This window comes from Panthera onca, chromosome D1 (genome assembly GCF_046562875.1).
Source record: "Panthera onca isolate mPanOnc1 chromosome D1, mPanOnc1 haplotype 2, whole genome shotgun sequence".
Taxonomy (NCBI): domain Eukaryota; kingdom Metazoa; phylum Chordata; class Mammalia; order Carnivora; family Felidae; genus Panthera; species Panthera onca.
Window position 1 is genome coordinate 60,542,299 of NC_138348.1, and position 26,633 is coordinate 60,568,931.

Here is a 26,633-nt window from a genome sequence, read left to right on the forward strand (position 1 = left end):
GAACTTAAAAAGCATATATAGAGAGAAGCACCTAGCATGCTACCTGGCACAAAATAGATAAATATCCGTTCTTATCCCCCATTCATCTTTCTAGTTTCATCTCTATTATTCCCTAAACTTGTTCATTCCAACTCGATATTCTTTCATGCCCCTGCCTTTGCCCACACTGTTCTCTCTGCCTAAATGTCCCAACTTGTCTGCCAAGCAAACTCCTACTCATTCTTCAATACCCAGCTTGATTCACTTTCTCTATGAAACCTTCATAGAAACCCCCCTACTTCTATCCTTTCCCCAAAATTTAATAGCATTTTATACATACTTCTATGCAGCAGTTTCCATATAATCATAATAACCTCACCAGACTATGAACAAGCCAAAGGACAAAACTGAGTCTGATTAATCTCTATTCTCCAAGTCCCACCCAGCACAAACCTGGCACACATGAGGTAACTAGCAAAGGTTCACAGACTAAGCCTGCCTTGTTTACAAGAAAAAAACATAGGAGCTAGAAGGATCATGAAAAATCAGCCAGTTCCAAACCTTTATTTTATAGCTGGGAACCTGAAACCCATAGGGGTATGAAATTTACCTAAGATCACTCAATGAAATAATGAGGACATGATGAGCCTCTGATTATTCTGATTCTCTTAAAAACACTCCCTTTCTACACTAATTATAGTTTGAGACAAAATGAACAAAGGACTATACCTGGAATCAGAGAGGTATGAGATGCAGCAAAATGAAATGGAAAAGGCAGAGAGATTTGGAGTCACAGACTTAAGGCAGCCATGTACCTTCACCCTTCCCTCCTCTCACCAATCAGATCTACATATCTTCCTCACTTCTACCACCTGTGCAGATAGCCACTAGAGTTACCTGCAGAAACTAGTAGCAAAGGTCTGATACCTCTCCCTACCATCTTGGGAAATTCCTGACCTGCAGTTCCAGTTAAGCTATTCTCAACAGTTAAGGATAAGCTTCAAACCATCAGACTTCACAATGGATGCCCTGAACTAAGAAAATCATCGCTGAAACCTGAGGCCCATACAATCTGAGAGCTGAAAGGAACCTATATGGCCATCTGGTTCAACCACCCAAGGAACAATGAAATCTACTCAGCTGCCTCTTACATGGATGACCTTCTAGTCAATCTCTGCCTAAACATATCCTGTGATTTCCCACACTGCCACATGCTGCCTCAAAGGAACATTTTCTCTTGGAAGTGTTAAGAACCACAGCTTAAAAGTGGACTGCCCTCTCTCCTCTAAAAGATAATCAGGACTAAGTCAATCAAGCTTCCAGTGTCCATTTACTTCAGTCATCCTCAATCACCCAAAATCTTGTCCCCTACCTTTTCTGTATGCCCTCTAATCTCATCAAATTCCTCACCCCCTCCATATTCTGGATCCCTTTCACTACTTCCTCTGTATCTTCCCATTTGTCATGGGCTAACTCCCCTTGCCTCCTTTTCTTAAAAGAAACCTGGCTATCACCTAAAAAAGAGACTTCAGCAGCCCTCTCAACTGGAAGCTATTTTCTCTCTCATACCCAACGTATCAGTGTTGTCCTTAACTTTTCAGAGCTATTTCCAAACAATTCCTTTCTCCTTGTAAAAACCTCTTTCCTTTGAGCAGCCTCCACTGGTTGCTATCACACTTCCGTCCTGCCTAATACTCACTTCCCGGTCACCTCACTCAAAGGCTTTATAGTTCCTTGATCAGTCTTCTTCTGTACCCCTCTAGTTATCATTCTAGGTGACTTTTACAGCCACAATGATAACCATTCCAACACTCTGGCCATTTCAATTGCAGACCTCCAGTCCAAGCTGGCCAATACTCCCATGATCACACCCTAGACCTTATCACCAAAATGTGCATCAACTCCAATATCTGGAATGAATCATATATACTCTAACACAATCTCCAAGCCATGCAGCTCACTTGCTCAAGAAGTTCTACTACAATTCCTAGACTTTCTATTGAGCTCTAATCCACTATCCATTAGTACCTCCAGCCTTCACTTCTCTTTTTCCTTAATTACAGTCCATAAAAATCACTCAAACATCAAAACCCATCAGTCCTCTAAAACTCAACAACAAAAATCCTAACAACTCAATTCAAAAGTGGGCAAAGGATCTGAATAGACATTTTTCAAAAAAAAGGTATGTGAATGGCCAATAAGCACATGAAAAAATGTTCAACATCACTAATCATCAGGAAAATGCAAGTCAAAACTACAATGAGATAATACCTTGCATCATTAGGATGGCTACTATCAAAAAAAGAGAAACCAACAAGTATTGGTGAGGATGTAGAGAAATTAGAACCCTTGCTCACTGCTGGTGGGAATGTAAGATGGTACAGCCACTATGGAAAATAGTGTAGTGGTTCCTCAAAAAATTAAAAATAGAATTACCATATGATCCAGCAATTCCACTTCTGGGTATACAGACACACACACAAATGGGGTCTCAAAGAGACATTTGCACACCTGTGTCCATAACAGTATTATTCACAATAGCTAAAATGTAGAAGCAATACAAGGATCCATTGGCAGATGAACAGATAAGCAAAATGTAGTATACACATACACTCAAATATTATTCAGGGAAGGACAGAAATTCTGTAACATGCTACAATATGGATGAACCTTGAGAACACTATGCTAAGTTAAATAAGTCAATCACAAAAAGACAAATACTATATGATTCCAATAATATGAGATCTTTAGAGTAGTCAAAATCATAAAGATAAAAAGTATGATGGTGGCTGCCAGAAGCTGGTGGGAGGCAAAATGGAGAGTTACTGTTTAACAGGCCGAGCTTCAGTTTTGTAAAATAAAAAGAGTTCTAGGATGAATGCTGGTGATGGTTGCATAATAATGTGAATGTATTTAATGCCACTGACCTGTACACTTAAAAATAGTTAGGGGGCGCCTGGGTGGCGCAGTCGGTTAAGCGTCCGACTTCAGCCAGGTCACGATCTCGCGGTCTGTGAGTTCGAGCCCTGCGTCAGGCTCTGGGCTGATGGCTCGGAGCCTGGAGCCTGTTTCCGATTCTGTGTCTCCCTCTCTCTCTGCCCCTCCCCCGTTCATGCTCTGTCTCTCTCTGTCCCAAAAATAAATTTAAAAAAACGTTGAAAAAAAAATTAAAAAAAAAAAAAAATAGTTAGTATGGTAAGTTTTATGTTATATACATTTTACCACAATAAAAAAAAAGGAAAAAGTAAGGGGAATTAGAATTTACTAAATACGCTACAATGTGCTCAAAGTTCACAATGGTATCACAGTCATATTACCATAGGAGCCTGTTAACACTGGGGTAGAGGCCAATGAACTGAGACTTAAGATATTAATTACAGGGGGCGCCTGGGTGGCTCAGTCAGTTGAGCATCCAACTCTTGATTTCAGCTCAGGTCACGATCTCATGGTGAGACATGAGATCAAACCCTGCCTCGGGCTCTGTGCTGGCTGAGGAGCCTGCTTAATTAAGATTCTGTCTCCCCCATTTGTGCACACATGTTTTCTCTCTCTCAAAAAAAGATATTAATTACAGGCAAATGATGACTGGTTCTCAGTAAAATCTGTAGGACAATAAGACAGCTTATAACAGGCTTTCACTGTACATATATACTTTAAATAAATCTGATCAATCTAAACAAATCTGATTAAAACACACACATGACACACAGAAAACAAAACAATCAATCCCTTTGCCTCCTCTCCCTTTCCAAAATTCAACTGGAAAAATCTCAGCTTTGGCATACCTGAACTCCCTCCCAAATGTCTCTATACTGAAGCAGTTGAATGTCCTAGAGAACATTGCCTGATTGACTGCTTTCACTTGAAAATTATGAATACCTCCCTACATATGATTACCTTGCCTCAAATGAGCACTCAGTTGGGCTTCCCACTCACCCTTTCCCCTTTGCTGATGAACTCACCTTCTGTGAGAAAATAGAAATCTTTGCAGGAGAATTCCATCTTCCCACTCCCAAATCTATGTGCCTGTCTGCACCTGCATCACCCAGTTACAATGAAGGAAGTGTTCCTACTCCCATCAAAAGCCATTCTCTCTTTTCCCTGTACTCTTTTACTTGCACTCCCTCTCACCTGGAATGATCTCTTTCAGCTACATTAATCAACCAATCAATTAATCAGTCTCTCTCCCCCACTCCCTCTCTTTTTTAGATATATTCAGTCATTCAACAAATATTTATCAAGCATCTACATTATCCCAGTACTACTCTAGCTGAATAAGACAAAGTCCCCGTGTTTGTGAATTCTATGAACTAGTAAAAGAAGCAGACAAAGAAATAAGCAAATAAATATGCAATGTCAAATCCATAATGGAAATTAAAGAGTAATACATGTGAATATGGAGAGGAACAGGGATGGGTGGTATGTAAGACGAGATGATCAGGAGAGGCTTCTCTGAGGAAGAGACACTTAAGACCTGAATAAATGAGACAACTAATCTTAGTAATACCTGGAAGCATTTTAAGCAGAGAGAGCAGTAAGTACAAATGTCCTAGATGAGACTATTTGGGGGCATGTAGGGCAGCAAAAAGGACAGCAAGACAAAAGTTTACTGAACCAGGAAAAGCATGGCAGAAAACTAAGATTAGAGATATAGCCAGGGGTCAGATTATGTAGGACTTTACAGTCCCACAAACAGTAAGTTTGAATTCTGTGTCAAGCATGAGAAGATACTAACGAGTTTTGAGTAGTGTTCTGATTTATGTTTAAACCACTCTGGTTGCAGAGAACAGACTGCAGGGGAGCAAAGGAAAAGTAAAGAGACCATTAAGAAATTATTATAATAGTCCAGGTAGAAACTGATGATGCCTTAATGGATTGCAGTCAGTATACAGCAGTATAAGCAAAGACAGATATTTTGAAGGTGGAGCCAAATGGTTTATTTAGAGATTGGATGTGAGAAAAAAGGAAAAATCAAGATGATCTCTAAATTTTTGGCCTGTTCTGAGAATACTGAGTGAATATAAACATGTTATAGTGTCTCCCATTCAAAGACACCAACATCTTCCTCAAAACATCACACATTTCTTGTTGCCCTTCATAGCACAGCTTCTCAAAAGAATTGTCTATTTATACTATCTCCACTTCCTCCTCTTCTATTTGCCAAGTAATATTCTACTATTGCACCAAAAGTAGTCAAGATTACCAATCATCTCCATGTTGCCAAATCAAATGGTTACTATTCTGTCTTCACCTTACTCAATCTCTCTGCAGCATTCACCTGCTTCTCCTTCTTTTTGTGTACTCCTATCTCCTTTGCAGACTCTTCCTAGCTATCCTCGACATGTCCAAGGTTAGAAACCTCCTTTCTTCATATGTTACATTCTCATCTAGATGATCTCATCCATTCCCATGGCTTTACATATTACCTATATGTTGATGTTATCCAAGTTTCTATCTTTAGCCCAAAAGCTCTCTTTCAGATTAGTAACATCTGTTAGACAATTCCACCTGTATTTCTTATAAGTACCTAAACCTAACATGAATAAATGAAACTCTTGGTATTCACAGCATCTATGATAAATTTTAATTGTATTTGCTTATTTATTATACATCTCCATCAATAAACAGAAAGCTGCACAAAGGAGCAACTAAGCCTTGTGTTTACTAATATATACTTAGCAACTAAATAGGGCTCAGCAAAAGTAGACACCAAGATTTACCAGACCCTGTCTCTACCCTCCAAATAGTCACATACTAATAGGATAGGCAGATACATAAACCGCAATGACAGTATGACATGACATGGTAAGTGCCACTGTCAGTGGTGAGAGGAAGAACGTGAGTGCTTCATGAATCCCAAAGAAGGGCCCTTAATAGCCCTGGAGTCAAGGAAGGCTTTTTTTTTTTAATATGAAATTTATTGTCAAATTGGTTTCCATACAACACCCAGTGCTCATCCCAACAGGTGCCCAAGGAAGGTTTTCTTAAGAAGACAACTTAAGAGTTTATTTTTGCAAGCATAGTTATTCAGTGCCTACTATACACTTTTTTCTTTTTTATATAATTATGTTCAAGCTTTACAGTAACTCTTCAAGGTAGGTATAAATATATTCAATTTTATATATGAAGCTTAGAGAGATTAAAAACCAAGTAGTTAGTAGGTAGTGGAACCAAAATTTGAACTGAGGTCAGTCTGCTTTTCAATCCCTCCACCTTCCTTTCTTTCTTTTCTTTACTCTTCTTTTTTTTTTCCTGTATCACAAGGCATCACCAAAAATAATATCTTTTATACTTGCCACCTACTATTTGTTTGACCTAAAAGAAATCACTATACCTCTTGACTTCAGTTTTTAGCATGGGGTTCAATTACCAGTCAGTCTCTAAATCCTCCTCATTCTAACTCCCTCATTTTCCTTTGTTATTAAAGATTGAGACTCATGGCACCTGGGTAGCTCAGTAGGTTACCGTTACTTGTCAGACTCTTGATTTTGGCTAAGATCACAATCTCACAATTCGTGTGAGATTGAGCCCCGCATCAGGCTCTGTGCAGACAGCCTGGGATTCTCTCCCTCTCTCTCTGCTGTTCCCCTACTTGTGCCAGCTCTCTCTCTCTCTCTCTCAAAATAAATAAATAATCTTTAAAAAAAAGATTGAGGGGTGCCTGGGTGGCTCAGTCGGTTAAGCACCCGACTTTGGCTCAGGTCATGATCTTGCGGTTCACAAATTCAAGCCCTGTGCCCATCTCTGTGCTGACAACTCAGAGCTTGGAGCCTGCTTCCTGTGTCTCCCTCTCTCTCTGCCCATCCCCTGCTCATCCTCTCTCATTCATTCTCTCTCATTCATTCTCTCTCTCTCTCTCTCCCTCCCTCTCAAAAATAAATAAAACATTAAAAAAAAAAAAAAAAAGATTGAGGCTCAGTTTTAAAACAGTCAGTGAGCAACCCTAGGCATTTCTTTCATGCTATAGCATCTAAGCATTTTTCATGGTGAAAATACATTCACAAATAACCACAGTAACATCTGTAGATCAGTTCACAGTTTACAAATTAGTTTCACACATTCATTATTTCATTTGATCTTCACCAACCCCGTGAGGTGTTAAATCCCTATTTTACAGAGGCCAATGGAAGTGAAATGCCTAGCCTAGCTCTATCAGGTCTCTGGCCTCTAAAGCCCACCAGAAATTGAATTTAAGAAAATAGAGGGGTGTGGAAGGGGATGAAGACAGCAAATGACTCATAGAGGAAGCTCACCCAAGTGGCCTAGAGCCAGAAGAAATTAACAGGGACCAAGTCAGTTTCCCTTCCAAGGTAATGAGCGTTTAGCCATGGCACAGTGACCTACCACGTGGAACTGCTCTGTTTTCATTTCAGTAGTACCTTGAGTCCAGCACCAGAAAAGAAAATGTAAGAACACTCTTTGTACACTGCATACACAGGGTCTGAAGACAACATGGCATAAAAGAACAGATACCACCTTTAGAGAAGACTTGAATTTAGGTCCAATCTCTGCCACTGACTTGCTGAATAAAAAGTTCCCTCCCTCTGTGTTATCATAGCCCCTTGTGCTTCTGCCACATATACTTATCACATGAGGTTATAGACACCCATACTCCTTGACCTGCAATGGAAGGTAGCAACTTAGTCCAATTTCCATCTTTGTATCCCCAGCACCTGGCACCACAACTAACACTGAACAGATGATCCAGAGAATGTGTGACGATAGATGTCGTATTCAAAGCTTTTTGTATACATATGCATTCCACATTATAGTCTACCCAGGGAGTGCCAGGAAAATAGCAACCTTGTCTTCTTATCTCTGCTTCCTCTCTCACTTCTCCTACTTTGAGGACACTGCTCAAGAAGAGTTTGTTGAGGAGAAACAAAACAGTCCAAAAAGCTGGGCTTCGGAGGGAAAGAAATTAACCTACATGGTCCTCTTTCCCAGACTATAGTCTTTCCCACCATACCTACCTCAACCTCCAAATAACCCCTAACTTTCCCAGTCCACCTTCTTCTTCAAAAGACCATTGTTCTTCTCTCCAGTATCCCACCCTCCTCCCTCTACCCCATCCCTGCTATCCACTCTTCTTCCCTTGGCTCACAAGTCCACCTCTTTTCCTCCAGGTCAACAATGAAAGCTGCCACAGAGCCTTTCTTCCTCTCCCAGTCACTTGTCTCACAAAAGAGAGTCTGGGCCCAGCCCTACTGGACACCTTGTTCTACTCCCACTCTAGTCTTCAAGCTGTCCATTTTCCATCTTGCTTACTCCCTATGCTGTCCCCTCCCCTCTGGGAAGGAGGTAGGGGTCAAATCCTGGAAGAAAGATTGCTTATTGGCAGGCCCAAAGCAAGGCACAGATGAAGTAAGGAGACAGACTGGCACAGAATTTGTAGATGAAAGCTCAAAGTAAGGGAAATAGGTAGGAAACGGAGAGCGTTTGGACCTCAAACACCACAAAAAGGTCCATACAAACCAGTAGGTTTATTAATAATGAGAAAGTTTAACCAACAGTTCTAAAAGGAAAAGAGAAGAAAGCCTAACCAAGAAGAGAAGGACCCAAGAGAGGGAAGGAAAAACTAGCTATGGAGGGTAAAGGATAAGAAAGGGAAGTATGAGGAGAGCAAGAAGAAGAAAGAAAATGGAGGGCAGGAGAAAAAACAGGGGAAGGAAAAATGAACAGGAGTAGGAAATAGAAAAATGGGGCAAGGAAGACAAGGAGGCAGAGTCACAGAAAAACTGGGGGGAGGTAGGGGATCAAAATCATCCAGGTAAGTTAGTATCAGGCCTAGTGTTTCTTGGTCCCAGATGATTAAGAAGGAAAGAATTATACAGAGTAAGACATTGCACAGCCCCCAAGGTCTGTCATTAACTAGGCTGAGTAAGGAGGGGGCTCCAGAAAAGATAGCCTAGTTTATTTTTTTTTTAACATTTTATTTTATTTTTTTAGAGGGAACGAGAGAGAGCATGCAAGCAACCTGGGAAGAGGGATAGAGGGAGAGAGAGAATCTCAAGCAGGCTCCAGGCTCAGCACTGAGCCCCATGCGGAGCTCGATTCCATGACCCTGGGATCACAACCTGAGCTGAAATCAAGAGTCACACACTCCACTGACTGAGCCACCTAGGCACCCCAAAGATAGCCTACTTTAAAGCAGCTTTACACTCAAGTATCAAATCACTGGCCAGTTCACAGAAAAACCATTAACATGCCTTGACCTGTTTCTTTCCAACCCCACCTCCCTACATCCAACATACCTACACTCAACACTAAAATAATCAGCCTCTGCCTTGCCCATGAAGTCTCTGGGTCCTCAGCAGACCAGCAAGATGTCATCCAAAAGGCTGGCTGGAGGACAGGATACAAAGGCCTGCTCTCAAGTTCCCCTGTCTTCTACAGGATTGAAGGGGACATCTCTGCAGCCCATTCTAGGGTTTAACCAGCTTACTTTTCCAAAAGGCAGTTACAGTCTAGGGAAGCCAGAGTTACAAAAAGAACATCAAGCTCTTCACTGCGTAGATAAGGAAACTGAGGCCCACAGAGGCTACCGGAACAGGACCAGCCTGGGTCTCCTATCTCCCGGTTTACTCCACCTCTTAACAGGTTATTTATAATATAATGGCCCTCCCCAGCACCCAAGAGAAAACCCCCAGGGTCCCAGCAGGCCAGCACCTAAGCCAAGGTAGAAGAAAGCATCACCCAAACCACCAAAGAGAGGGTGTTAGCAAAGGAGAACGGCTCCTGAGGCACAGCAGTTCCCCCAAACCAGCTTCCCCTTCCCAACCTTTCCTAGCCAGAGCTGATTCCAGGTGCTGGCCTAGCCCTAGGCCGGCTCTATCTGAGGGTTCCGCCCTCAGCCCTTTCACTTAGAGTCTCTTTCCTTCAAAGACCCTAAACCCACCAGTCTGTGCGGCACCACTCCCCGGAAGCCAATGGAGACCCCTCCCCCTCCCAGCAGTGCCCAGCTGGGCGTGCCCCAGGGTGGGCCCGCATTACCTGGTGGGGGGAGCTGGCCCCGGCATCTCTGGCTACTGTTTTTGTCGCAGAGCCGCACCTCTCCCGCCCAGCTAGCGGCACAACGCCCTGGCTCCACCCGCGCCGCTCTACTCAGCTGGGGCCGAGCTCCCAGCAGCTCAGCCGCCCCAGCTCCCGCTCTCGGTTGCAGCACGCTCCCGCCCTCGCAAGGCTCAGCGAAGGCGCAGCTTCGGGGTTGGTGAAGCAGAAGGGGCGGGGGAAGAAGGGAGGGAAGGAGGCGGGAGTAAACGGCGCTTCTCCCTCCCTCTCCCCCGAAGAAGCTCTGAGGGCGGGGAGACTGCTACCTTCCCACCCTCTCAGCTATTCTCCCCCACCTAGTCCCGCTACCTAGCAGGAGGTAATTTCTCGCTGGGGCTAGGCTTTCCAGGGCCTGTCAGAGTCCTGGGTGAGCCCCAGAGTCAAGGAAGAGAACCAGACCCGCTCTGTACCTTAGTTTCTGCATCTGTACAAGGACTCAAGGGCACTTCAGGTCAAACCAGGTATTTTATCAGATCAGCCTTCAGGGAAAGAGATGCACCCACGCCTCTATACCACCAAGGTGTCAGGTTCTAATTCTAATGCCCGAGGGGAAACTCTAGGTGGGCACTTACAGCTGCTTCTAAGCAAAGAAAGCTCAGCAGCAGCTACCATTTATTAAGTGCTATTGTGTACCAGACGCTTTACAAAACGTTTTGTGTAGGGGCACCTGGGTGGCTCAGTCGGTTAAGCGTTGTACTTTGACTCAGGTCATGATCCAGTAGTCTGTGAGTTCAAGCCCCTCAACTGGCTCTGTGCTGACAGCTGGGATCTTGGAGCCTGCCTCAGATTCTGTGTGTGTGTGTGTGTGTGTGTGTGTGTGTGTGTGTGTGTCCCTCCCCCACTCACTCTGTCTCAAAAAATAAACATTAAAAAGAATTTTTTAAAAAAACAAAATGTTTTGTCTGTCTCACCACAACCCGATGAAGTAGGCACTCTACCAAATCACATGTCAAAACTGAGGTCCAGGAAGAACGTGGTTTCATACAATAGGTATTTCTTAAGCACATATTGTGAATCAGGCATTGTAATGAGCCCTAAGCTGAGCAACACATTACAGGACATTCATTAACCCTGGCCCAGACCCCCTAAACCCCACCAGTGCCCCCACAATCATTTAACATTAAACAAAAAAGCCTTCATACATTTCCAAATGCTCCCTAAGAGGTAATATTATGCCACTAACTACCCCCCTCTACACCCTGCTCTTGAGATATATGGCAGGAGTCAGATTATGCAAGGTCTCTTCCAGGTCAGAACTAGGAGTTCGCGTTTTGTTCCGTTTTAACAATCAGAAGACTTTGGGTGATTTTAAGCAGAATAATGAGATCTAATTTACATCTTTAACAGATCACTGATTGCTGAATGGAGAATAAAGGGGAGGATGATAGAAACAAGAAAACAAGTTAGTAGGTTCTTTCAGAACTCCAGGCAAGAGAAGATAATAATGATTTTGACTAATATATTGGAAGACGAGCTGAAACAAAACAAGCATATTCTAAGGATACAGCTTGAAGAAGCTGCAGCAGAACTTAGTGAAAGATAGAATGTGATGGATGAGAGAGGAGAGTGACTTCCCCAAGACCACACAGCCAGAAAACGGCTGAGTTGTCCCAACTCTGGCCTGACTCCTAAGCCTATGCTTTACTTCTCTCTGCCATGTTAGTCATCTTTAGATCAACTGCCATAACCCCTATCCCTACTGCCTAGCAAAGAGCAGATAACCAGCATTATGCCTGATCAATAATTTAAGGATGCTAGACAGAAATTTTATGGTATTTATCCATTTTCCTTGTCAGATGTCTACACCTCCATTCAATGTGGCCAAATTATTTAACTGCAGAAGGATGTAAGGAAAGAATTCCATGAGGACAGAAAGAGCTCTTATGTTAAGTATCTTCCATCTTTCCCAGACCCTGAGCACCCATACTAGTCCACTTACCAGAAGTCCCAAATTTGATGGAGGAGATAGGGAATTTCTTGAAGACACCCACATTATAGAGAATTGGTCAGTAACACCGGCTGGGGGACCTACGACACTATGAGAACTCAGCTTCAAAGTCGTTTTAGGATGTTCCTTTAACCCCATACCCTTGTATCAATGTATACAGAGTTGATGAAAGTCAGGAACAGTCTTCTGCTTTGGACATAGTTTTTCAAAGTAATGATCAATAATCATAACATCTGATCTTACCCAACTTTCCACCCCATGTAGCATCCCCCCTCTTACAGATGGTTTTCTAGGTTCTGCTGAAATATATGTAGGTACAGACAGCTTCCTTGAAAACAGCACTATTAGACAATGCTTCCTAACATTCAGCCAGGTGCCTCTCTGTAAACTTCCAATTCTGCCTCCTGGAAAACATCCTTCAGAGCAAATATTAAAGGCTTTCAGATATATGTTATGGTAATCTATGAAGTCCCCGCACTTCTCTTCTCCAGGATAAATACTCCCATGTTCTATTCATCACCTGTTCATTCAATAACTACTTAAGATCTTGTATAAGCCACCAGGGATAGAAACATCAGTAAACAGGACCAACCTTTATGGTTTACGGTTTTAATATGATGGTTTTCAACTCTCCCTTTGCATCAAAATTGCCTGGGAAACTTTAAAAATATACACTGAAGGGCGCCTGGATGGCTCAGTCATTAAGCATCTGACTTCGGTTCAGGTCATCTCACAGTTGGTGAGTTCGAGTCCCACATCAGGTGAGCACGAGCCCCACTTTGGGTGAGCTCGAGCCCTGCTTGGCTCCAGCCCTGCTTCGGGTAAAAACGTGAGTCCCAAGTAAGCACCACTTCTCTCTCTCTCTCTCTCTCTCTCCCTCTCTCTCTCTCTCTCTTTTCCTCCCTCTGTCTCTCTGCCCATAATGGGATATTCTATCTCTCTGCCCCTCATTCACTTGCACCCTCTCTCTCTCTCTCTCTCTCTCTAATAAATAAAAATAAAAAGAGTTTGGTTATGACTTTTCAGATACAACAGCAAAATCACGATCCATAAAATAAAAAGTTGGTAAATTGGACTTTATTAAAATGTACAACTTCTGCAAAAGATACCCATTAAGAAAATGGAAAGACAAGTCATAGACTGAAAAAATATTGGCAAAACACATATCTGATAAAGAACTTGTATCCAAAATGTACAAAGAACTCTTAAAACTCAACAGCAAGAAAACAACCCAATCAAAAAAAATGGATAAAATAATCTGGACACCCCAACAAAGATATAGAGAATATGAAGAGACAATCAGCATCATATGTCATTAGGGACAATAATGAGGTGCAACTACATACCTATTGGAATGGCTAAAACCCAAAACACTGATAACACCAAATGTGGGTGAGTATACAGCAACAAGGATTCTCATTCACTGCTGATGGGAATGCAAAATGGAACAGCCACTTTGGGAGACAGTTTGGCAGTTTCTTATAAAGCTAAATACAGTATAGGCTTACCATACAATTGGCAATTGCACTCCTAGGAATTTATCCAAGTGTGTTGAAAATTTATGTCCACACAAAACCTTGTCCACAAATATTTATTACAGCCATATTCTTAATTGTCAAAGTTTCGAAGCAACTAAGATACCCTTCAATAGATCAATGGGTAAACAAACATCCATACAACAGTTTATTATTCAACAATAAAAAGAAATGAACTTTCAAACCTCAAAAAGACACAGAAAAACCTGAAGTGAAAGAGTGTCAAATATAAAGCTAGGCTGAAAAGCATGATATTCTTGGAAAATGCAAAACTATAAAAGCAGCAAAAATATCCGTGGCTGCCAGGGGTTTAGAAGGGGGTTGGGGTAAGGATTAGCAGGTGGAACACTGGGCACTTTTAACACAGTGAAACTATTCTATATGATATTGTAATGGTGGATAGGATACATGACATTATGCACTTGTCAAAACCCACAAAACTGTACAGCACAAAGAGTGTACCCTAATATAAACTATGGACTTTAGTTAGTAATAATGTGTCAATATTGGTTCATCAATTGTACCTAATTCACAACACTGCAAGATGTTGACCACTGACAAAGTGTAAGGGAGAGTGGTAGAAAGAGAGTACATAGGAGCTCTTTGTACTTTCTGATCAATTTTTCTGTAAGCCTTAATCTGATCTAAAAATAAAATGTATTAAAATAAAATAAAAAGTAAAAGTTTCAAGCAATATAAAGGACATACAAGACAAAGCTCATTTTCTTTTTTAGTAGATTCATTAAACATAAAATTACTCTGTCAAGTGGCTATAAAAATTTCTAAACACTCTCAATTTTTATGCTTATCTCATTGTAGACTGAGAACAGGTCAGACTCTACTTTGAGTAGTGGTGATCTAGGACATCTTCCACTATGCATAAACATGATACTCTAAGTGCAGTCTGTCCCCTTCAGAACATTGTTGGACTATCACCTCCTTTAACTCTACTTACCTCCAATAATTTAGTCTGAAGCTGCATTAGTTTTTAGCCACTGCAATGTCTTTGCTGACATTGAGCTCAGGCAGCCAAAACCACCATTTCTATAAGAATAGCATCATGCTAGGTCTTCTCCAGCCTGCCCATATGTTGCTATTTCTTTGAGACTTAAAATGTATAACTTCTCTGTCATTCTCCTTAAATTCCATCTTGTTGGCTTCAACCCATCTTTGCAAGCTCACTTGCTCACTTGCACTCTCTCTCTCTCTCTCTCTCTCTCTCTCTCTCTGCCATCTAGAATAGTTTTCCCTTCCAGTCTTTATCACCTGTAAATCTAATAAGTATTCTATCTCTTCAAAAATTTATCAAACATCTACCATGTGTCCTTGCCTATACTAGGCTTCAGGGATTAAAGACAACTTAGAAATGGCCTATGTCTCCACTAATCACCACTAATAGTGGAGGCAAGCATATATAAAATGAAAAGTCCCACACTAGAAAACTGAATAAACAAAATAAACTGGATAAGGTAGAAGAAACAACAAAACATTATCATATAATATAAAGCAGGCCCACTAACATTTTCAGCAGGAAAGATCAAATTTAGGCATTTTCTATTGTAGATTTCAGTTCTCAAAAACCAGGTGCTGATTCAGTTATAGAAGGCTGGCTAGCTGGCTCACTCCTAGCCAGCCAGCCAGCTAGGTGCTTCTTTCAATGGTGGGTGCTACTATAGGAAGCTTGGCTAAACTTGGCTCCCTCTGATTAAACATAAGACTCATGAAAATGAGGCATACTGGTAAGAAGCCAGAATTCTATTTATTACTGAGGGTTAATAATGAAGGAAGCTTTATTACTGAGGGCTAATAACCAATCAAACTTACGATTAAGGAAGAAACTATAAGCTAAAGAAATAAAAAAGCAGACTCAAATGAGGTAGAAGGGACTTTAAAGCCAAAACTGTACATTCAAAGAGAGAAATTAAATCTTAGAGATAAAAAATAATTTGCGCAAGTTTACATAAGTTGGCAGTTAACTTGTTTTAGGTGCAATTACTCCTTGCATTTATATAGTCCTTTGGTTCACAAAGTAAATAATTCATAAGTTATTCTTCTGAGTCATGGACCCTGACCAGTAATGTTTTATCCATGTAATCACCTTAGGCCTGACCAGGCCCTTTTAGGTCACTTACCTGGCTTGTATACACATATGAGTTTATGACCCTCGGTAACACTATATAAAGGCTAATGATTGGTAATAATTAGCAAATTTTCTTTAGACACTACAGGTTTCAACCTAACTAATGGCTTATGTATAGTGATTATACAGCCCATAGGAAAAAGAAAGATTGTTTTTATTTGATTATTTTGCAACCACAAATAATTTTAAGAACAACGCATTTACTGATTGAAAATTACAATTTTCCCATATCACCAGTTAAATGTAGGAGGAAGTCAGGCAATAATGATGACTTTGCTTATAAAGTAGTCATCGAACATACTATTCTTTCTTGTAATTAGATGGCAAGGCCAGTTGCCTATTAAGTACCATGAAATGAGGTACAGTATAAAATAAATAGAAATGCCTGGGTGGCTCAATCGGCTAAGTGTAGACTCTTGATTTTGGCTCAAGCCATGATCTCATGGTTGGTAAGTTTGAGCCCCGTATTGGGTTCAGCACCGTGTCACCATGGAGCCTACTTGGAATTCTCTCTCCTTCTCTCTGCCCCTACCCCACTCATGTGCTCTCTCTCCCTCTCTCTCTCAAAATAAATAAATAAACTTAAAAAATTAAAAATAAAAATAACAGCTTACAAAAATACTGCAAGAAAAGAAAGAAGCAATGGAGGAGATAGCATTTGGGCTGGATATTGAAGAAGCAGAATTTTTATAGATAGAGGTATTGAGATTGGGGATAATGGTAGAGAACTCCCCTGAGGAAACCACAAAAGCAAAGACTCAAAGGAGGAAAAAGCATTCACTCTGTTTAGACAATAGTAAATAGTCTGATAATTCAAGAAAAGAGCAAATAATCTCATCATTCATTCACTACTTACTGAATATGTTCTACATGCCAGACACAGTGCTAGCCATAAGGGATGCAAACATTAGGAGACCTACATCTTAGAAGCAAAGCATTTTTAAATATAAGAGAAGACAAAGCTGTGTCACTGACAGTGGGACTTAACAGATCCAAAATCTGTTCCTGCTTCAGTCATCCCCCTCTCAGTAAATAGCAACTCAACTCTTTCAGTTAGTTAGCCAAAATTTAGATTCGGCCTTGACTTCACTTTTTCTATTGCCTCTACATCAAATCCAACACAAAGCCCAAAGCCACACTGACAACCCGGTCAGTAGAAATGACTACCATTACTTCTGATCATCAGATGCTAGAATGGGTAGCTCTGCCACTTCTGGCAGTGTGAGAATTCAACCTCAGTTGAAGAGCCACCAGCATCAATGCCACTTCAATGCCAGAGACTCAAACTTGCAGGCCGATGCTACTGCTTCTGCCACCAAAGACAGAAACTTAGTTCCCCATTACTTTTTCTCTCATGTCATTAAATCCTAAATCCAAGTGCAGTTTTGGTGAAAGCTAGGTCACTGCTCTAGAAGCGGAGCAATTTGAAAAGCAACTATCTAAGATAAGATACATTTTTAGCACTTTTAGGGGATAGCATCTTTGCCCCCAAGAAGACTCATAAGTTGGGGAACACCAAATGCTATGCAGTAAAAACAAATGATACCTATTCACTTCAGTTATCTGTTCCTTGTACTTTTTCTTCCCATATGTAAATTGTTTTTTAAAAATACAGCCTATCATCCCTAATTGTGAGGGAAATGCAAATCAAAATCACAGTGAGATATCACCTCACACCTGTTAGAATGGCTGTTACCAGAAAGATAAAATATAACAAGCATTGCTGGTATGTGGAGAAAAGGGAGCCCTTGTCCATTGCTGGTGGGCATGTAAATTGGTACAGCCACTATGGAAAACATAGTGAATGAATATTCTTCAAAAAACTGAAAATAGGGGAGCCTGGGTGGCTCAGTCGGTTAAGTGTCCAACTTTGGCTCAGGTCACGATCTCGCAGTTTGTGGGTTCAAACCCCGTGACGTGCTCTGTGCTGACAGCTCGGAGCCTAGAGTCTGCTTCGGATTCTGTGTCTCCCTCTCTCTCTGCCTCTTCCCTGCTTATGCTCTGTCTCTCTCTCTCAAAGATAAATAAAACATTTTTTAAAAAATTATTTTATATTTATTTATAATCCAAAGCCGGTTCCAGGCACCAAGCTATCAGCACAGAGCCGGACACAGGGCTCAAACCCACAGACCATGAGGTCATGACCTGAGCCGAAGTCAGAGGCTTAACCAACTGAGCCACCCAGGTGCCCCTGTAAATAAAACATTTTTTTAAAGTTAAAAAAAAAAACAAAACAAAAAACAAAATAGAACTACTATATGGTCGAGGCGCCTGGGTGGCTCAGTCAGTTAAGCGGCCGACTTCGGCTCAGGTCATGATCTCGCGGTCCGTGAGTTTGAGCCCCGCGTCAGGCTCTGTGCTGACAGCTCAGAGCCTGGAGCCTGTTTCGGATTCTGTGTCTCCCTCTCTCTCTGCCCCTCCCCCGTTCATGCTCTGTCTCTCTCTGTCTCAAAAATAAATAAATGTTAAAAAAAAAAAAAAAAAAGAACTACTATATGGTCTAGAAATTCCACTTCTGGTATTTATCCAAAGAAACATGAATTTAAAAATTTATATGCATGATGAAGCACTATTTACAATAGCCAAGATATGGAAACAATCTAAGTATCAATTGATGGATGAATGGTTAAAGAAAATGTGATCTATACATACAACAGAATACTGTTCAACCATAAAAAAGATGAAATCTTAGCATTTGCAACAACATGGATAGACCTCAACATTATGCTAAGTGAAACGTCAGAGAAAAACAAATATGTATGATCTCACTTATATGTGGAATCTAAAAAAAAAAAAAATCTCATAGATAAACACATAGAACAGATTGGTGGTTGCCAGGTGGGCAGGGGAAAGGGTTGGTGAAACAAGTGAGGGGAGTCAAAAGGCACAAACTTCCAGCTATAAAATAAGTAAGTCTTGGGAATGTAATGTACAACATTACATGGTGATTTTACCATGGTGATTATGGTAAAATATACTGTATTACATATTTGAAAGTTGCTAAGAGAGTGAATATTAAAAGTCCTCATCACAAGAAAAAGGAAAGAAAAATATTGTAACTATGGTGACAGATGTTAACAATGTGGTGAACATTTCACAACGTATACAAATTCTGAATCATTATGTTGTACACCTGAAACTAATATAATGTTCTACGTCCATCATACACCAATTTTGTAAAAGTGGTAGAGCAAAAATACAAATTAAAAAAAGGTACTCCATCTTACACATTGTCACTAACCCTAACAAACTAAAAATACTCTTACCATCTCCCCCAAAAAAGGACAAAACAAAGTCTTATCAATTCCAATATCCCAGCATTGAATTCTAAGGAATTTATCTCTTATTTATTGAGTGCTTTAAGTAGCAGGTACTACTCTAAGCCTCCATGCCTTTGTTCATGCTGTTATCTCTAATTGGAACAGCCTTATCTCTCATTATCTCCCTTTGTTTCCTGGCAAACTTTTAACCTTCAGGTGTTAACCTCTCCAAACTTGCCATCTCTGCTGTGGTCCTGCCCAAGGCTTGAGTAGGTCTTCATCCTTTAGGATCTTACAGTGCCTCATGAAAATTTACCACAGATGTCTTCTATCTCCAGACAGACTAGTAGAAGTCCCTTTGGTTAGAGAATGTTTCATTCATTTGTTTCCTCAGGACCCAATCAAAGCCTCATACATACAAAGTTCTTAACAATTATATCTACTGAATCAAAACAAATCTAAAAAATAAAAGTATCACATATCTTTTGGCCCAGCCACACAATTGCTCTCTGTCTTAATCTGCTCCCATTTAGACCCCAGGATACATGCTTGTTAAATATAGCTCTTAAATATTTAAAACTGCAGCAACACAAGTAGCTTTTTTAAAAAGATTAAAGATTATTAAGATTAAGATTATTAAGATTATTAAACAAATTCTTTACAAACCCAAAAGCAGTTTAAGGTCCATTGTGTCATCAAAGCAAAAGACATTTTAATAGGCATATCCCCATTTTAAGAAATCATAGACTCAAAGCACTTTAGATACAGATTTAAAAAAAATTTTTTTTTAATGTGTATTTATTTTTGAGAGAGAGAGAGACAGACAGAGCATAAGCAAGGGAAGGGCAGAGCAAAAGAGGAACACAGAATCCGAAGCAGGCTCCAGGCTCTGAGCTGTCAGCACAGAGCCAGATGCAGGCCTAAACCCACAAGCCGTGAGATCATGACCCGAGCCAAAGTCAGACACTTAACCAACTGAGCCACCCAGGTGCCCCCAGATTTTTTTTTTTAAATGAGCTTCCAATCTTTGTTGCCACTAAAATCTTTCTTCTCACATTAACTAAGCTTTGACTCCTGTTGTGGTGTTCCACTAGGTTAGTAAGGTATTAGAAAAGAAGTACTTCCTATAAGATATGACAGTCTCTAACATTTATGCAGTTCATTACAATAAACAAAGCTCAGTCATACTCATTATCCAATTTAATTCTTACATAAAATCCTGTGAGATTTCTCCTCACAAGCAAAGCCCAGTCCCAAAGCCATCTCTCCCGGACCACTGGCACTACCAATGCCAGTCCCACCCCCCCACCACACACACACATTTGCTATAGCTCTTCTCACTGATACAGATTATCTGTTCTCCACGGTGAAGTGTGAGCAGCTTGAGGGAAGGGCAGGCCTACCACAATGTACAGCACAGTAAAGGCTTGGTAATTGCCGAATGAACAAGCCAACACGAGTTAGGCAGAAGAGTTAGCATATTTGCTTTAAAACAGAAACTGAGATGATATTCCCAAATTCTCCTAGCAAAGACATTAATCAGGGTGTTCTTGACTTTCAGTTCAGGACAATCTTTACCACAATGCTCTCTCCTAGAACTGGTCAGTGTACAAAGGTAGTCCTAAACTAAGACTCTTAAGTCCTGGTCCTTGGACAGGCCACTTCTCTGAGCATCAGTTTCCCCATTTTTCAAGTGAGAACAATCACACTATCTTTCCCTTCCTGAACATACTGTGAAGATTACATAAGATGATGGGAAAGTGGCTTGAGATGCGTGAAATGATACACTATGCCAGAGACAATACTTAGGGTGATGACTCCCATTGTTAGTGACAAAGTCAAAATCAGAGTCTGGCCTAGAAGAACCACATTTATCCTTACAGCTCCTAAAAACTGGCTTTATTATCCTCATTTTACAGACAAGAAAAATAAGGCACAGAGAACTTACACTTGCCAAAGACTGCAAACCTAGTAGATACTAAAGCTGGAATTAGAAATCAGGTCTATCACATCCTAAAGAGCTTCTCATGCTGCTTCCCCAACAGTAGAGAAACTAAAGCCTTCTTCTTCTTTAATTTCAATTACCACTAGGCAGATGGAACATTGTCTCTCAGACAAAATCAAACTAAAAGTTAGCCTTTTAGGTAAGTACAAGTACCTTGTAGGTAAGCTTGACTGCAATCCTTGTGGTGCCCTGCCTCCGTAAGAGCTAAAAACTGAATACGTATGTTAGAAAATGTTTTGACCTCAATTTAAAAAAATTTTTTTTAATGTTTATTTGTTTTTGAGAGACAGAGAGAGAGAGAGAGAGAGAAAGTCAGGAGGAGCAGAGAGAGAAGGAGACAAAGAATCTGAAGCAAGCTCTAGGCTCTGAGGTGTCAGCACAGAGGCTGATGCCAGCCTTGAACCCATGAACCACAAGATCATGACCTGAGCCAAAGTCGGACACTCAACCGACTGAGCCACCCAGGTTCCCCTTGACCTCAATTTTGAAATTATTTTAACTAGACTAAAAATCTGACAGGAAAGGTCAAAGTAAACAATTTTTTTTTTTTTTTTTTTTTTTTTTTTGCCATTCATTGTCATGATTATAAAGCATGGAAAAAAGCCTAGTCTTTGAAATCAGTTCAAACTTAGAAAAGAGAAGCCTGGGGGCACCTGAGTGGCTCAGTTGGTTCAGTGTCTGACTCTTCTTTTGGCTCAGGTCATGATCCCAGGGTCGTGGGATTAAGCCCTCCATTTAGGCTCCATGCTGAGGGTAGAGCCTGCTTAAGATTCTCTCTCCCTCTGCTGCTCTCCCCTGCTCGCTCTCATCTCTCTCTCTCTCTCTCATTTAATTAATTAATTAAGAAAAAGGAAAAAAGAAAGCCTGGACAAAGGCCCAGAGGAGGGTATAAGTAGAACAAGAGAAGACAGTGACGACAACTAGAGTAAGTGGGGTTGGCAGTGAGACCTATGAAAATACAATCCCCTATCGTTTTCTTCCTCCCTAGACACCCACATATTCTGCAAGGAACCTAACCAGTGACACTTCTTTTCTCCCTTCCTGCACCCGAACAATACAGATTAGTAAGTCATTGAGAAAGTTTAACCTTCCTTTGCTGACACTTCAGCCTAAATGCCTCTCCAAAAACAGACTAAATGATAGACAGGCTGTTAAAAGACACATGTTGTCATTACACTGTCCTTCATACAGTTTGGGGAAGGCTTTTTTGGTACAGTTGTGTAGCTGCCATTATTTGCAGCCATAGATACCCATATACATGTAGCCAGAAAGTCTTTTATTTGGGATGAGAGTGTAGAGAATTTTTTTTTTAAGGATATATTTGGAATGCACAAAAAAGAAGAGCAGTGTGAATATTTAATTTTCTCAGAATGAGCTCTGACACAGGGAGGCATCTGACCCAGCAGTACCACAACCCAAACGCTTGCGTGCAGTTGAGCCTCTTGGACCTCAGCAGGACCTGTAAAAAGACTTCAGATGAAAAACAACAGACTCACAACTCAGAAGTCATCAACAAGTTCTACCGACTTTCCCTAAGAGTCTACTAGATACGTGCCATGTGCTAGGTGAATTCAAAGAGCAGCCAATGAATCAGGAGCAACAGATAAAAGTCAATCATGAAAACAGGAAGAATGAAGTAAGTATTTCATCAGAAGTGGGGGGGGGGGGGGGGAAGGGATTGATTTTGACTATGGATGGAGGTCAGAGAGGCTTCACCAGGCAACCTCTTCCCTTTATAGATGCCCTCTTGACTATACTGTACTCAGGCTGTGATAGTCCACACCAGAAACCTGAACAAGCATCCAAAGGGATTTTGTCATATACCAAAGAAAAGAGTTAGCTAAGCCAAGGAAAGGAGAAGACAAAGGCAAAAACTTAGAAGAGTACATGCATAGGTACATAAGGAATGGCCAATGACCATGGCTGGAGTGCAGGGTGCACAGAGGAGTTAATAAGAAACAAGGCAGGAGGGGCACCTCTGTGACTCAGTTGATTAAGTGTCTGACTTCAGCTCAGGTCATGATCTCACGGTTCATGGGTTCGAGTCCTGCATCAGGCTCTGTGCTGACAGCTCAAGAGCCTGGAGCCTGCTTCAGATTCTGTGTCTCCCTCTCTCTCTCTGCCCCACCCCTGCTTGCTTGCTCTCTCTCTCTCTCTCTGTCTCTCCCTCAAATAAACATTAAAAAAAATAGGGGGAAAAAAAGAAAGAAAAGAGGCAGGAAAGGCACATTTGGGTCAGATTCTGGAGAGCCCTGCATGCCAGTCTAAGGAACTTGGAATTCACTCTACAGGCAAGGGGAACTATTATAAATTTTTAAAACAGAACAGTGGCATGATTTGACTTCTATTTTAGAAAGATCACTCTAGCAGAACTGTGAAAGATACGGGAAGATTAAAAGCAGTAAGACTGTTAGGAAGCTACTGTGTTATAATAGCCCAGTTAAAAAATGATGAGGGCAGCCAACATCGTGATCAGAGCCTAAACAGGGTGAGGAGAATCTGCACTGCGGAGGCGGGTGGAGGAGAAGCAGGCTGGTAAGGAGAACCGAAGCCCAAACAAAGTGAAAAGGGCATCCATGCACAGAGCAGGTAGATGGACTGGTGTGGGATATAAGAATCTAAGTATAGTGAGGAGGGCATCCATATGAGGGTGAAGGTACCTGGTACACATTTCAGAACCCAAGCTGAAAAAAAAAGAAGAAATGTCCATGACAGAGCAGCCTGGTCTAGGGTATTGAAGCCCACACAGGATAAGGAAAGCATCCATACAGTGGAGAGAGCCTGTAATGGGGAGTTAGAACCTCAATTCCTCACTATGTCTATTGTGAGGGCCTGGGAGCAGCATAAGCCCAACAGAAACAAGCATACCTAGCAGCCAGATCTTGGGTTCTAAATACCACTTACCACTAAAAGAAATGAAAGGCTCCTTGGTAAAATGGTTTATTCCAGGGCTAGGGCTGAGAATGCACAAGATGAGCCTAGAATATTTTCTTGGGCCAGAAAGCAAAGGAGTGGTCAAAGAATGGCAGGGACATGTGAAAAGTAGACAGAAGCCAACTTGAATGGGGCTCCTACTGGCCAAATCAGGGAGAATTTGAGCATCAAAATAAATAATAATAGCAATAGCTTACTACCTACCGAATAAAACAGGAAGCCATTGAGTCCATATGGATACAAATAAATATATAGACAGCTTGGCACAGAAAAGGATATTTACATAGTTTCATAGTACCTCCCTACAAAATACTTATTTAATTATGAAGGATAAAAGAGTAACTTCTCAGTAGAGAAGCCTAGAAAACACCATCTTGAGCAAGTTACCAAACTGAACATCAAAGTAATGAGACAACCGCAGCAACATATAATAGAATGTGGACTCTGGAATTAGATCCAGTTTTGATTCCTGACTCTGCCACCTTGACCTGATTATTTAACCCTTTTGAACTGGAATTTCCTCACCTATCAAATGGCGATAATGTTTTTATTTTAAAGTGCTGGAGGGGCGCCTGGGTGGCTCAGTCGGTTAAGCGGCCGACTTCGGCTCAGGTCATGATCTCGCGGTCCGGGAGTTCGAGCCCCGCGTCGGGCTCTGTGCTGACAGCTCAGAGCCTGGAGCCTGTTTCAGATTCTGTGTCTCCCTCTCTCTGACCCTCCCCTGTTCATGCTCTGTCTCTCCCTGTCTCAAAAATAAATAAAACGTTAAAAAAAAAAAATTTTAAAGTGCTGGAGAAATAATGTTTAAAGTACCTACCAAAAGTGTCATGAACAGTAGGGGTTTAAAACATACCTATCGTTTAGCTACATTTTGCTATATTATTTGTAACTTTTTGCTATTATTTGTATTATTATTTACAACAATAATATTAATATTTACATTGGTTTAATATTAACCATTAATATTTACACTGGTTTTTATTTACATTATTTTTGCTATATTATTTGCAACTCCACCTTTTGCAAATAACTAATGTGTACACACAGTTTTAAATGCATCTAGGCTATCATTTACACTTCATAACTACCCTGAAAGGTTATGTAATAATAGTGGTACGCTTTTTTCAATTTGACAGATGAGCAATGGAAACAAGAATAGAATGAATTGATGTGCCAAATTTTAACAGTTAGTTAAATGTACAGGTGAGCCTGAAACACACTCCCAACCCCCTCTCCAGAAGCCTTTGCCCCTCACAGAGCTTGTGTTGCTAAAGGAAATGGCCCTTCTCAAGGGCTATCTCCTTTCACCAGAATGTGGAATAATATGAAAAGAAATAATCTCTCTGAGATGGGAGTGTGATTAAGGACAACTAAAACGGAGCAAAGCATCTTTGCTCGACTCAGAATCAGAATAAGAAGGGGCACCTAACTACCCAGCCACTTAGAATTTATCAAAACAGCAAACTTTTCAGAAGGACCTAAGTAAAGGAAGCCCCACAGAAGGCAAGTAATTTCACAACATGCTATTTAACTAAAGGGAATCTTACATACCACTAAGTCCAACTTTCCCATGTACAGACAGTGAATCTAAGACCTGGAGAAGGGAAAGGACGTATCTGAGGACAAAAGAGTTTCACTATGCCAACCCTACTGTCACTGAATGGCCTGAAAATAAGGTCACTGTAGAGTTCATCTGGTAACTGTCCATCACATATCAACACAAGATGCTGTCTTTATCGTATTCCTGTGTTTTCAACTTTAAACCTACGTGTTTTTCTGTCTCCAAAACTATAGTGAATGGCCCCAAAACATCTTAGTCATGTGTGTACTTCCACAGGCTTGGTAACCAGTTAGTACCCCAAAAATACTTCTCATAAAACACAGTGTGATCCAGGGTGCATAAGGTTGGTTTAACGTCCAAAAAAGATCAGTCAATACACCATATTAACAGAGTAAAGAACAGAAAGTGTAAGATCATCTCTACTGACATATAAAAAGCATTTGACAAAATCTAACAGCTTTTCATGATAAAACATTCAAGAAACCAATAATAGAAGGAAACTTCCTTAATGTGATAAAGGGCATCCACAACAAAACCCACACCTAGTATCATACTTAAATTGGTAAATAATTGAATGCTTTCTCCCCAAAATCAGGACAAGAAAAGAATATCTGCTTTTGCCACCTTTATTTAACATTATATTAGAGGTTCTAGCCAGAGCAATTAGACAAAATAAATAAATAAGTAAATAAATAAATAAATAAATGCAACCAGATTAGACAGGAAGAAGTACAATGATTTCTATTTGAGGTCACATGATCTTATATATAGAAAATCCTGAGGAGTCCACACATACACACACACATGCACACATAACTATTAGAATTAATAAACGAGTGCAACCAGGTTGCAGGATACAAGACTAATACAAAAGATATAAGATCAATACAAAAATCAACTATATCTCCATACATGAGCAATGAACAATCCAAAAGCTGAAAAAAATTTTTTTCATTACATTTACAATAGCATCAAAAAGAATAAAAGAAGTGTAAGACTTGTACAACCTTGAAAAAGAAGAACAGAGCTGGAAGATTCAAACTTCCCAATTTCAAAACTTGCTACAAAGTAGTTGTAATGAACACAGTGTGATTCTGGCATAGAGACAGAGAGGTAGATCAATGAAACAGAATTGGGAGTCCAGGAATTAACTCTTATATCTATGGTCAAATGATTCTGACAAAGTGCCAAGATAATTTAATGAGAAAATAACAGTCTTTT

General features: G+C 40.6%; 1 protein-coding gene across 5 annotated transcripts in view; it reads right to left on the bottom strand.

Annotated features, from left to right (window-relative positions):
- The window catches only part of PAK1 (p21 (RAC1) activated kinase 1), a 155,415-nt gene that overhangs the window by 75,968 nt on the left and 52,814 nt on the right, over positions 1 to 26,633 (bottom strand). For 2 of the 5 annotated variants that reach the window (XM_060605535.3, XM_060605533.3), the window contains exon 1: positions 9,973 to 10,175. The exons of the other annotated variants lie outside the window; for them this stretch is intronic. The gene's annotated coding sequence lies outside the window, so the exon portion shown is untranslated. Of the gene's footprint in view, positions 1 to 9,972; positions 10,176 to 26,633 lie in introns of those variants that run through there. 5 annotated transcript variants of the gene reach the window in all.